Source organism: Temnothorax longispinosus, chromosome 6, assembly GCF_030848805.1.
Source record: "Temnothorax longispinosus isolate EJ_2023e chromosome 6, Tlon_JGU_v1, whole genome shotgun sequence".
Classification (NCBI taxonomy): domain Eukaryota; kingdom Metazoa; phylum Arthropoda; class Insecta; order Hymenoptera; family Formicidae; genus Temnothorax; species Temnothorax longispinosus.
Genome location: NC_092363.1, coordinates 18,415,203 through 18,428,057, shown reverse-complemented (window position 1 = coordinate 18,428,057; position 12,855 = coordinate 18,415,203). Strand labels below are relative to the sequence as shown.

Sequence of the window (12,855 nt, the reverse complement as noted above, 5' to 3'; positions counted from 1 at the left end):
ATCAGAAAATTATTGTAAAAAAATTATAACTAACAATCTCATCATCGATAGACATGACTGATTGTGTGAAATGTATGACTATTAATGTAACAATCAATTTTATTTTTTGTATTCTCTTTTATAGCTTTAATAAAAATCATGTCATAACGGTAAAGAAACAAATTTCATTCTCTTATTAATTCTCATATAAATTATTAAAATATAATTTCTTTCTTTTATTAGTCGTCTCAAAAGAATGCCTTACGGGAAACATTCAAGTTCAATGTTTTCATATGTATTTACTTGTAACAAGGACACTGCTTGTGGCAAACAAAGCAATTTCTGGCAGTTGAGATCGAGAAGTGACACGATCGACAGTGACACGAACGAAATAGTTTCCACAAAAGATTAAGAGACGAGTGCTGAAAGAATAAAAATATTATATATAATGTTCTTATTTTAAACCAGTCTCTATATTTATGATACAGATATATCAACATTTGGAATTAGAGAGAAAAACGAGTTTTTCAGCCTAAAGTAAAGAGAAAAAAGAGAAAGAAAAGTAGCAGCAAGAAAAAGTAAGTAACGAAAAATACATTATTACAAAAATATCTGGCCATAGAAAAGATAGAAATAAAAATATATAGGAAAAAGTTGCCGCGTGCGTACCACTTAAGTTATTTTTTATTATATTTTCCATTTGGTAAAGTAATCAAGACGCGAATAAAAGTTAAAAATTAATATAGTTGATGTTTCAGACACTTATTATTACATGTTTAACCTTTCGCCAATAACAAATTGATTTGTTATAAGTCATTTTGTAACATGCTGCAAAAGGTACGATTTGGACAACCGGTCGCCTAAATCATACCTGTGGTTCTTCTAAATTATACTCTTTTGAAAGTATCGAAGTTATAAATTAAAATAATTAAAAATACAAGATTAATGAAAGTAGTTACTGAAAAAATCATTAAATAATATTTATTTCATCATTAATCTATCAAAAAAAAGATCAAGTAATAATTAACAATAATGAAAAGGTAAGGACGTCACTGTCGTATTAACATAATTCTAAATTATTTGTCATGTATTCTAGAAATCCGTGCACGCGAGTGTACAGCACGAGTTTCTATAATTCTAGATCGTACTAACACGAGATATAGAAAACCTTGTGATTATAGGATTTAGGATACTTTATAGATTTTATAAAAGGATCGATTTAATCTTTATAATAATTGCAAATATGTATATGCAAAAAATGTAAAATATTCTATAATAAACCGCCTTCTATAGAAATATAAATTTATAACAAAATTGCATGATGACATTATTATCAGCTATATAAAATGATCAAAAATTAATATCAGTTGTATCTAAATTTTCAAAATGTTGTTAACACGCACAAAACAAAATGTAACTCGTTAAATTTTTGTTTATATTTCTTATTTCTCATTTATTTCATATTTTTGTTATTATAAATATTGATTGTATTAAATAATAATACATATAAAATATTGAGATACGATTTACGCAACCGCCTGAGTACGCATTCGGCAACTCTCTCCTATCGTTCCAGAGTCCAATTTCGTAAAAATAACAAATTACAGTTTAAATTTTCGACTTACTGTTAATCAGAGATCTCTGATATTGAATTTTATTTCTAAGTTGTACTGCACTATACATATAATAACATAAATACTAAAAATCATTTTCAGCATCGTCTCGGAACTAGTATTGCATGGATGCAGAGACAAGACAAAGGCAAATATTTATATTCATACTACCCAAAAAGGAATTTCAAGGAAACTACCCAATCTTGAACCACATATACAACTGTTTGATCTAATCAGTTGTCTTAATTACAAATAGAGCTCAAACTATAATATGGCCATGGACGGATCTCCTCCGTCGAAGAAGAAGAAACTCTGCAAAGATGTAGGAGGTTTCTCAGAAGAAGATTCTCAATCTACAACCTCCCCGGAAAAATCCCAAGAAAAATTATCCCCAAGACATTCGGACAGTTCTTCCCAAGAACAAACTCCTTCGGCAGGAACCTCAAGAACAAGCGAGGAAACGGAAGAATTACATACGTGTTCTAAATGCGGAGCAAGTTTTACATCTAATTTGTCTCTTGTATATCATCTGTTAAAAATACATCAATCGGGAAGTCTTTCGCAAGAACAAACTTCTTCGGCAGGAACCTCTCAATCTCCGATCTGTGACGGAGACCTTTCTGTGACCGCCGAATTAATAGCCCTTCTGCAACCTTATTGCCAAGAAATAGAACAAACTCCTTCGGCAGGAACCTTAAGAACAAGCGAGGAAACGGAAGAATCACATACGTGTCCTAAATGCGGAGAAAGTAGTAAATCTATTTTGTGGCTTGCATTTCATCTGTTAATAATGCATAAATAGATTCGCCTGCCAAAAGGATAGAACATAAGAAAACCAAATTTTGATACCGAATAACGATAACCCGAAATTCGAATGGTGAACTGTGTTATTCGTATATAAGGTAGACGACTTATGACTATCAAATCGGCGATAATCTTTTTCTTTCTACTCGCGATCAATGGCTGCGTTCAGCAGAAAGACTCAGTGAGCGCTTAAAATAATTCCTGAATATGACTGATTTAGTTCTTTACTGGATCTGACAATAAGTGTATAAACCAATCCTAATAAAAAATCATTAAGCGTCAACGAGTTGCTTTCTTCACTGAATGTAGCCAATTATGTCGCGAAAGTTTCGTTTGTAATATAAAGTAGGTACGTACTAATTACTTCTGACCCGCTAATATTTCACGACTCGCGCGACAATATTATCGTTTGATTATATCACAACAAGCTAACAATATCATTTAATGTGGATAATATGCATCCGCATGCATGCGTGTGTTACATTAGTGAATTGTTAGCTTGTTACTAAATTCACTCGTACGAGTCATCAATAAACATTTATTCACGGCATCTTGCGCTGTCCGATTGGCTTTGTAAAATGCAAATAAAAAAAGTCCACTACATATTCAATAGTAAATCTATGCAATGGTGGAATTAAACAACAATTCTAACGATAGAGAATTTACCGAATGTTTAATGTCTACGGAAACGTATTGACGTTAATATAAGATAAAAGCCAACAGTTAAAGTTCGCTCCACGTTCGTTTAACGACATTGCATGTGTATTAATAATTTATATATTTGGTAAATATGCATAAAAGGTCAATACTCATTAATTTTATCGCCACTTAAATATGTTGTAGAGAAGGTCTTTCTGAGTAATTCTACGGAAGAAAAAAGTGGGAAACAACATTGGTTTCGAAGATGTAACAAATTAAAGTTTCACAATTTTAATCCTAAAAGAAGTAATTTATTGATATATAGACAGTATATATATACACATGTAAGCGGGGGTGGGTGGCAGTGGAATAAACCTCGCTTCGTGTGGAAAGTTGCAAACCCACGTGAAACCGTACAATAATGGAGAACAACAATTTATGCTTTTGTCATTGTTAAAGCAGAGAATACTTTGTACATATACTTTTTAAAATATAAAATTGTATGTATACTTTTCAATATACTATTTTCTGCTTTAACAAATTATTTCTGTTACAGATATTAAGCATTTTCAAATGATGCGACTTTCTACACGAATTTAGGGTCCACCCTCATCCACCCCTGCTTGCGGGGGAGGGGTGGTAGCCTACACGTGTACTGTCTATATACACATATCAGCAAATTACTTTTCTTAAAACTAATGTTACTTTATAATACCTAAAAAAAGTAATAAAATTGTGAAACTTTAATTTGCTATTTCTTCTAAACCAATACCGTCCCCCACTTATTTCTTACGTAGAATTACTCAGAAAGACCTCCCCTACAATATTTAAGTGGCGATAAAATTAGTGAGTACTGACCTTTTATGCACATTTACCATATATTTAATACATAATGTAAATTATTAAAATATACATAAGAAATGCTTGCGACAATATTACTATATGTAACCGATATTTCTTAAAATATTTTACTATAAAACAAATTTCGCATTAATGCTACGTAAAAAATAAATTATGATAAACTCCGTTTTCTTTAACATTTAACTGACATAGGTTTGTAACGTAGAAATTCTTTTTTTGCGTATTATCGTATTGCGTAGTAATAATTATCTTTTCCTAATATACAAATATATCATATCTAGCATGAATTTAAAAAAAAAATTATTTTCTACAGTATGTTTTGTTTTCAGAACGTCGCGTGATTAACATATAACTTTAAAATTAAGATTTAATAAATATGACACTGTAGTATTTTTTATCTGACAAAATTAATTAGTTAATTACTATGATAAAGCTATCAGAAAATTATTTAAAAAAAATTATAACGAACAATCTTATCATCGATAGACATAACTGATTGTGTGAAATGTATGAGTATTAATGTAACAATCAATTTTATTTTTTGTATTCTCTTTTATAGCTTTAATAAAAATCATGTCATTGTAACGGTAAAGAAACAAATTTCATTCTCTTATCAATTCTCATCTAAATTATTAAAATATTATTTCTTTCTTTTATTGGTCGTCTCAAAAGAATGCCTTACGAGAAACATTCGAGTTCAATGTTTTCATATGTATTTACTTGTAATAAGGACACTGCTTGTGGCAGACAAAGCAATTTCTGGCAGTTGAGATCGAGAAGTCACACGATCGACAGTGACATGAACAAAATAATTTCTTAACACAAAAGATTAAGAGACGAGTGCTAAACGAATAAAAATATTATATATAACGTTCTTATTTTAAACCAATCTGTATATTTATGATACAGATATATCAACATTTGGAATTAGAGAGAAAAACGATTTTTTCAGCCTAAAGTAAAAGAGAAAAAAGAAAAAGAAAAGTAGGAGCAGGAAAAAGTAAGTAACGAAAAAAACATTATTACAAAAATATCTGGCCATAGAAAAGATAGAAATGAAAATATATAGGGAAGAGTTGCCGCGTGCGTACCACTTAAGTTATTTTTTATTATTTTCCATTTGGTAAAGTAATCAAGACGCGAATAAAAGTTAGAAATTAATATAGCTGATGTTTCAGACACCTATTATTACATGTTTAACCTTTCGCCAATAACAAATTGATTCGTTATAAGTCATTTTGTAACATGCTGCAAAAGGCACGATTTAGGCAACCGGTCGCCTAAATCATACCTGTAGATCTTCTAAATTATACTTTTTTGAAAGCATCGAATTTATAAATAAAAATAATTAAAAATATAAGATTAATGAAAAAAATCATTAACTAATATTTATTTTATTAATAATTTATCAAAAAAGGATCAAGTAATATTTAACAATAATGAAAAGATAAGGACGTCACTGTCGTGACGTCAAGAATACTAAACTTTTTTTGAATTTATAAATGTTCGAATTCTCTGTTTCCCAAATTCTTTCTTTCTGAGTTTTTCAAACGCATATGTTTGAAAACGGACTTGTTAGAATATCCGTTTGAACAATAATATTTACACGAATCTTCCTGGATCCTGTTGTGTTAGAGTTATGTTAACATAACAGATTCTGTTGTGTTAACATAATTCTAAATTATTTGTCACGTAATCTAGAAATGCGTGCGCCAGTATACAGCACGAGTTTCTAGATCGTACTTACACGATATAGGAAACCTTGTAATGGTACGATTTAGGAAACTTGATATATTTTATAAAAAATATCGATTTAATCTTTATAATAATTGCAAATAAGTATATGCAAAACATGCAAAATATTCTATAATAAACTGTCTTTTATAAAAATATAAAAATTTATAACAAAATTGCATGATTATTATCAGCATTATTATTATCAGCTATATAAATTGATCAAAAATTAAATTGTACCTAAATTTTCAAAATGTTAGCACGCACAAAACAAAATGTAACCTGTTAAATTTTTGTTTATTATTACTCATTTCTCATTTATTTCCTATTTTTGTTACTAAATATTGTTTATATTAAGTAATAATACATATAAAATATTGAGATACGATTTAGGCGACCGCCTGAGTACGCATTCGGCAACTCTCCCCTATCGTTCCAGAATCCAATTTTGTAAAAATCACAAATTACAGTTCAAATTTTTGACTTATTGTTAGCCAGATCTCTAATATTGAATTTTATTTCTGAAATGTACTGCACTTATACATAGGTATAATGACATAAATACTAAAAAATTTTCAGCATCGTCTCGGAACTAGTTTTGCATGGATGCGGAGATAAAACAGAGACGAACATATATTCTGTCCAAAAAGGAATTTCAAGGAAATTACGCAATCTTGGACCACATATACGACTGCTTGATCTAATCAGTTGTTTTAATTACAAATAGAGCTCAAACTATAATAAGTATGGACAGTCCTTCTGCGTCGAAGAAGAAGAAATCAGAAGAAGCTTCTCGATCTACAACCTCCTCAAGACATTCAGGAAGTTCTTCCCAAGAACGAACTCCTTCGGCAGAAAACTCAGAAAACTCTAAATCTCCGTTCTCTTCACCACAAACCTCCCCATTTAAAACCCCCCCCAAAAAAAGAAAATATTCAGAAAGTTCTTCCCAAGAACGAACCCCTCCTTCGGCAGGAACCTCTCAATCTACGATCTCTCCAGCACAAACCTCCCCATTTAAAACCCCTCCGAAAAATTCCCCAGAAAAATTCTTGAGACATTCGGGAAGTCCCTCAACCTCTCAATCTCCGATCTCCTCAGCAGGACCACGCGAGAATACGGGATTGTTTTGTTTGCATCCTGAATGCAGAGGAGGACCTTTTACAAATGAAATGGTTCGTAGGATCCACATGTACACGTTTGGCTGTCTCAAACATAGGAAATAGAACATAAGAAAACTCCAAATTTTGATACCGAATAACGATAACTCGAATTACAAATGGTGAACTGTGTTATTCGCATGGTAGGCGACTTATCACTATCAAATCGGCGATAATTTTTTTTTTCTACTCTCGATCAATGGCTGCGTTCAACAGAAAAAGCTTAGTGAGCGCTTAAATGATTCCTGAATATAATTGGTTTAGTTCTTTACTGAATCTAACAATAAGTGTAGAAACCAATTCTAATAAAAAATCATTAAGCTCCAACGAGTTGCTTTTTTCACTGAACGTAGCCAATGATTCGCGACGGTTTCGTTTGTAATATGAAGTAGATACGTCGAGGTACGTACTAATACTTCTGCTAAAATTTCACGACTCGCGCGACAATATTATCGTCTGATTGTATCACAACAAGCTAACAATATCATTTAATGTGGATATTCATCCGTATATATGCGTGTGTTACATAAGTAAATTTTTAGCTTGTTACTAGATTCACTCGTGCGAGTCATCAATAAACATTTATTCATAGCATTTTGCGCTACACGGTTGGCTTTGTAAAATGCAAATAAAAAAGTCGATTACATATTCAATAGTAAATCTATGCAATGGTGGAATTGAACAACAATTCTAACGATAGAGAATTTATATAATGTTTAATGTCTACAAGTATTAACGTTAATATAAGGTAAAACCCAACAGTTATGGAATGGTGGAATTGAACAACAATTCTAACGATAGAGAATTTATATAATGTTTAATGTCTACAAGTATATACGTTAATATAAGGTAAAACCCAACAGTTAAAGTTCGTTCCATTTAACGACATTGCATTTATATTAATAATTTACATATCTATATAATGTAAATTATTAAAACATACATAAGAAATGCTTGGGACAATATTATTATATGTAAAAAAACATATAAGGTAAAAACCAATATTTCTTAAAATATTTTACTATAAGACAGGTTGCGCATTAATGCTACGTAAAAAATAAATTACGATAAAATCTGTTTTCTTTAACATTTAACTGACAAATATCTAGCATGAATTTTAAAAAATAAAAAAAAATACTTTCTACAGTATGTTTTGTTTTCAGAACATATATCGCGTAATTATAACATATAATTTTAAAATTAAGATTTAATAAATATGGCACTGTAATATTTTTTATCTGAAAAAATTAATTGGTTAATTACTTTGATAAAACTATCAGAAAATTATTTTTAAAAAATTATAACTAACAATCTCATCATCGCATCGATAGACATGACTGATTGTGTGAAATGTATGACTATTAATGTAACAATCAATTTTATTTTTTGTATTCTCTTTTATAGCTTTAATAAAAATCATGTCATAGTAACGGTGGAGAAACAAATTTCATTCTTTCATCAATTCTCGCATAAATTATTAAAATATCATTTTTTTTCTTTTATTGGTCAACGAATGCCTTACAGGAAACTAACAAGAAAAGTGCGAATCAGAGACAAAAATCCAATTTAAAATTCTGGTCCTGGTTCGAAAAGCGCAAAGTTCAAGATCTTATCATCACAGCATTCATCATATGAATTGTACATCCGTTTCATGTATATTCATTGCACGTCTTTACCATTACCTATTAGTATTAATTACATAATTGGTATTTATGCAAATATGCGCACAGAGACGGCGAAATGTTTAATGATCGCTTCGGTAAACGAGAGTCTCCAACGTCCATAGCCGCAAAGATGCGTCTTCCGTCAAGGCTACACATGCAAATACTTTTATTACCGTTATCGCAATTGTCACTTATACAAATCACCGTCAAACTGTTGGAATTAACGAGAATTGTGAGATAAACTGCGAATATAGACGCCAAAAAGCTATCGTTATCTTGCAATTCAATTCGGAATTTGCGAATTTATGAACTTGCAGAGTCACATTCCGCTACATCCGCAAATAACTATAATCTGTAGATCTGTAAAGATACACGGATACTTACTCTTAAATTAGGCTGGATTGGAGGCATTTTATGTGACAAAATATAATGTTTCCATATCTAAGGATTGCATGAAGTATATATATGTAATCATAATGTTAGAGTAACACTAGCCGTTTTATATTTTCTATTGTATTCTTACAAAACCAATTCAATCGTATAATTCGTAGAAAGATGAACTATTCTGATGTTACATATATATCTGTTATTCTCATAAGTTAGAATAATAAGCGTCATTGTAATACAGAATCAACGGTGTGTTATCGGTTTCGAAATGGCAAAATGCAAAGCGATTCAAGTGAAAGTTAAACAGAAGAGTCGTCATTATTAAAATATATCGAACCAATCGAGAAGGTATTCCGGAGTGCTGGCTCGCGTGACTGCAGCCTCTTTCTCTTATCGACAGGATCAATTTAGAGCTCGTTGTAACTCTTCGGAAAGGTAACGCGATCGCTCGCAAAGACTGAAGCTTTCCAAATGAAAATTCGACTGCAAGTAGCTTAAAAAGTAAGATTTTATTTGCTCTCAACCCAAAAAGCTCAATTCACTGACCGTACATAATCCGAAAATTATCAATGCATGAATATTATCGTAAAACAAGGGTCTAATACCTATCTATTTCTTCGTGCCGCACTATTAATTTATCTAAAATTACCTCACGAAATGCACTGTTATACGTTCCGGTAGTTCGACAGTGACTTACTGCTCTTTTACGATAAATTATCGTGACATTGATTGTTATTGTGCCGCGAACGAAATGCACGTCACGGCAACCACGGATCGAGTAAGTTCCCGAAAACCATTTCGTATCGTCTCGTGAAACTCTCCTCTTTCTCGTCTCTCCGATCTTCCTCTCCGACACCTCTTTCTCCTTCAATCTTTCCCTCAACGACTCTCCCGTTCCTTTTTGTCTCTCTCTCTCTCTCTCTCTCTTACCATCGCGTCGTATCTACGGGTCGTTGATATCGCTCGCCTCGTATTTTTTCAGATAACGTGCATGCAGCGGCCGTCTACGAAACGCGGCACGCACTGCGCACCCGTGATAATAATTATTGACAGATGCGACCGACTAATGCGGCTTTCGTCTCGCTAACGCGCCAGTCGCGACGGCTTGTTTTACTGATGAAGACGTTACACGCTTGGCGTGAAGCCACGTAGAGAGACCGTGGAAAATTAATACCATAATTTCGCAACAACCGAATACTATATAACAAATTCTCGGTGATATAACTGGTAACGTACAATATTAGATTACGGAATTGAATTGGTAACAAGATCTTGATAATTTCGAGTGATTCTCGAGTGAGACGGCATATTCATGTGCAAATTATTTCGATTGTTTCTTTAAAATTGAGAAGCATACTACTGACCAAAATATTCGTTATAAAACTTCTTCACTTTTTAAAATTTATGTGTACTTGTACAACGAGTAATAAATGTCTGTTGAATTTAGTACTTTGATCTTCAAAACGGATCAATGATTTAATGAACGAGACAGTATATTTCTCTATAGTGTAGTATACTAGATATATTGCATCTAGATACTTTACTCACCCGCCATTATGAATCCCGTATCGTGAATAATTGAAGAGCCCGAAGCAATACGTGCTAAGTCCCACGAGGGAAAATTTAGTGAGCTTATCTCTGTCTACGGTTCCGTTATAATTTCGTCCAAAATATTCTCATCAATTTCGGTGATAAAGCAATAAGATATTATTAAGTAATAATTAATTATTAAGATTATATTCGCGTAATTTTTGCTGGATTCCTTCAATTAAAGAGATAATATGCCGGACTGTGTGTGCAAATTTTAAATGAAATTTTATATTCTCTCTGTTGCAGTTTATGAATTTACTTTTTGCTCTTGACTGTTATGAGAGAAAACGTCTTTCGTGAGTTATAATTATAACATTAGATAATCATCCCGTAAAAAACAAGAAGAGTAAACGAGTGCGTCTCTTTAATATTCTCATGGGTGTTACGAATAATTCAATTAAGAGATAGTTACATTTCCAGAGTGTCATTTAAGGAGGATACAACACTACACCATTTTTGAAAACATATCAAACAGAACGTGACGGATTTCGCTCCCTCGAGAGAGATCCATTTTCGTTATGAATTCGCCAACAGAGCTGCAGCGAACAAACAATCTTTTCATACCATGTTAGGGACTAGAGACATGAATGTTTGAGTTGTTTGACTCATAGCTAAGCTACAATATAAAATGGATCATTTTTTAAATTTCGTCGATATTAATTAATAATTTCATACGAGAAAACTGTTAGCTGAAAATAAACGTGAACAATGCAAATAACATTGGCTTGAAAAAAAATTAATTACACACGGTTCTAATAGAGCAATACATTTCATGAATCATGAATGTCTTAAATCAGCATAGCAATTAAAATCGGGAATTAGTAAAATATAATATTGAAATATATAATTATAACAATATACATTAACATTAGATATATGTAAGACTTTAATTCAAATTTTCGTCATAATTTATGACGAAATGCAACTGATTCACAACGGGACGAAAATCAATATCGAGTTAACATCAAATATTAAAAATTGAATCACCCGGTCTTAATATTCGTGACGGAAACGTTTATAACGCAATTTTCATCGCTCGTATTCAAACGCAAGCGTGAAAGTAGGAAATCATTTTCCGTCGCGACTCATTATACGAGAAATTGCTCGTCGTGAATAACGTCGCGAAAAGAAGGACCCGTTTTTCTTTCGGGGACTTTACGATTCTAGAAACGCAGTAACGGAAAACGCAATTGGAGACAAAAAAAATTAAATAAAATGTTCAGTGACACGTCTTTTCAATAGCTGAAGACAAACTTTAAAACTGTTTTTCATTCCTACGAGAACAAGTCGCGGGCTTGCGAGCGGCAAGATAAGGCCATCTTCTTTCGTTTGTTTTTCCGTGATAAAAAGCGAAAGCCCGAGGAATTAAATGACTCACGGAAACGATCGTGCAAACTGTGTGGCTTTCTATCCGAAACTGATAAAATTTACAACTCGCAACGGAACATAAAATAACTTTGTTTGAAAATATTTGAGAAATGTCACGTACTTGTAGAATAAAAGAAAAAGTCTTTTTTAACGAGTCGCACATGTGCCCCTAAAATAATTAGTATTAAAGCAATATGATTATCGTGTTAGGAATTAAATTGAGGCAATATAACTGAAGTTGAGATATAATAATAAAGAACGGCAAAAAAGAAAAAAAGAGAGAGAGAGAGAGAGAGAGAGAGGTTATTTCCGACAGTATATTATATATTATAACCCATTGCCAAGTTTTGTAATAACAAAAGTCAATGAATAAACGACAGACGATACCTATGCAGGAAAAATATTATGAGAACCCACATATCCTCCCGTTAAATGCAATCGCCATAATGCACACCCCTCTCGGAAGTAAATTAAGGTTCAACGTGCGCTACGCGCGCACTCATTCATGGAAAACCGTCTACTGCAATTTGCATTACAGCCGTCTAATTTATAATGTGCCATGTCATTACATCAAGTCCACTGCTAAATAACGATTACTCACTATTATACGCGGAACATTCCGCCTAGAATGAGAATTGGCGTGTGTATACTCCTTTCAAATTTTCATACTTGCTCTACAAAAAGCTCAATCAACAGTTTAATCATGACATTATTTAAAAGCAAAAATCCAAGAGCCATTTCTCAAATGATGTTTCAAGAATGTAAATAAGGGGCGAAAATTTATTTAGCGATTAACTTGAAATTTCGACTTTGCTCAAAGAGAAAATTTAGATTGCGCAATGTAACTTTAAATTTATTTCATAAATTTAATATTTTACAAGAAATAATTTAAACTTTAATTAATAATACATTACAATATAGAGGGAAAGCTTGTAATAAAGTTTCAAGCACTATAAGCACTAATAAGCATATAATTTGTTCTTTTAAAAAGATTATATCTGGAAATATTGTTGTAATTGTAAATTAAATATAAACAAAATACAAGTTTTCTAACCG

At 31.9% G+C, this 12,855-nt stretch overlaps 1 protein-coding gene and 1 long non-coding RNA gene across 2 annotated transcripts in view; one reads left to right on the top strand and one right to left on the bottom strand.

Moving 5' to 3' along the window:
* The window catches only part of Pde9 (phosphodiesterase 9), a 144,874-nt gene that overhangs the window by 128,810 nt on the left and 3,209 nt on the right, over window positions 1-12,855 (bottom strand). The gene's annotated exons all lie outside the window — the stretch shown is intronic.
* On the top strand, window positions 4,687-7,413 carry LOC139814989 (uncharacterized). The gene is made up of 2 exons (XR_011732640.1): window positions 4,687-4,896; window positions 6,210-7,413. It is a non-coding gene; the product is annotated as an uncharacterized lncRNA (long non-coding RNA).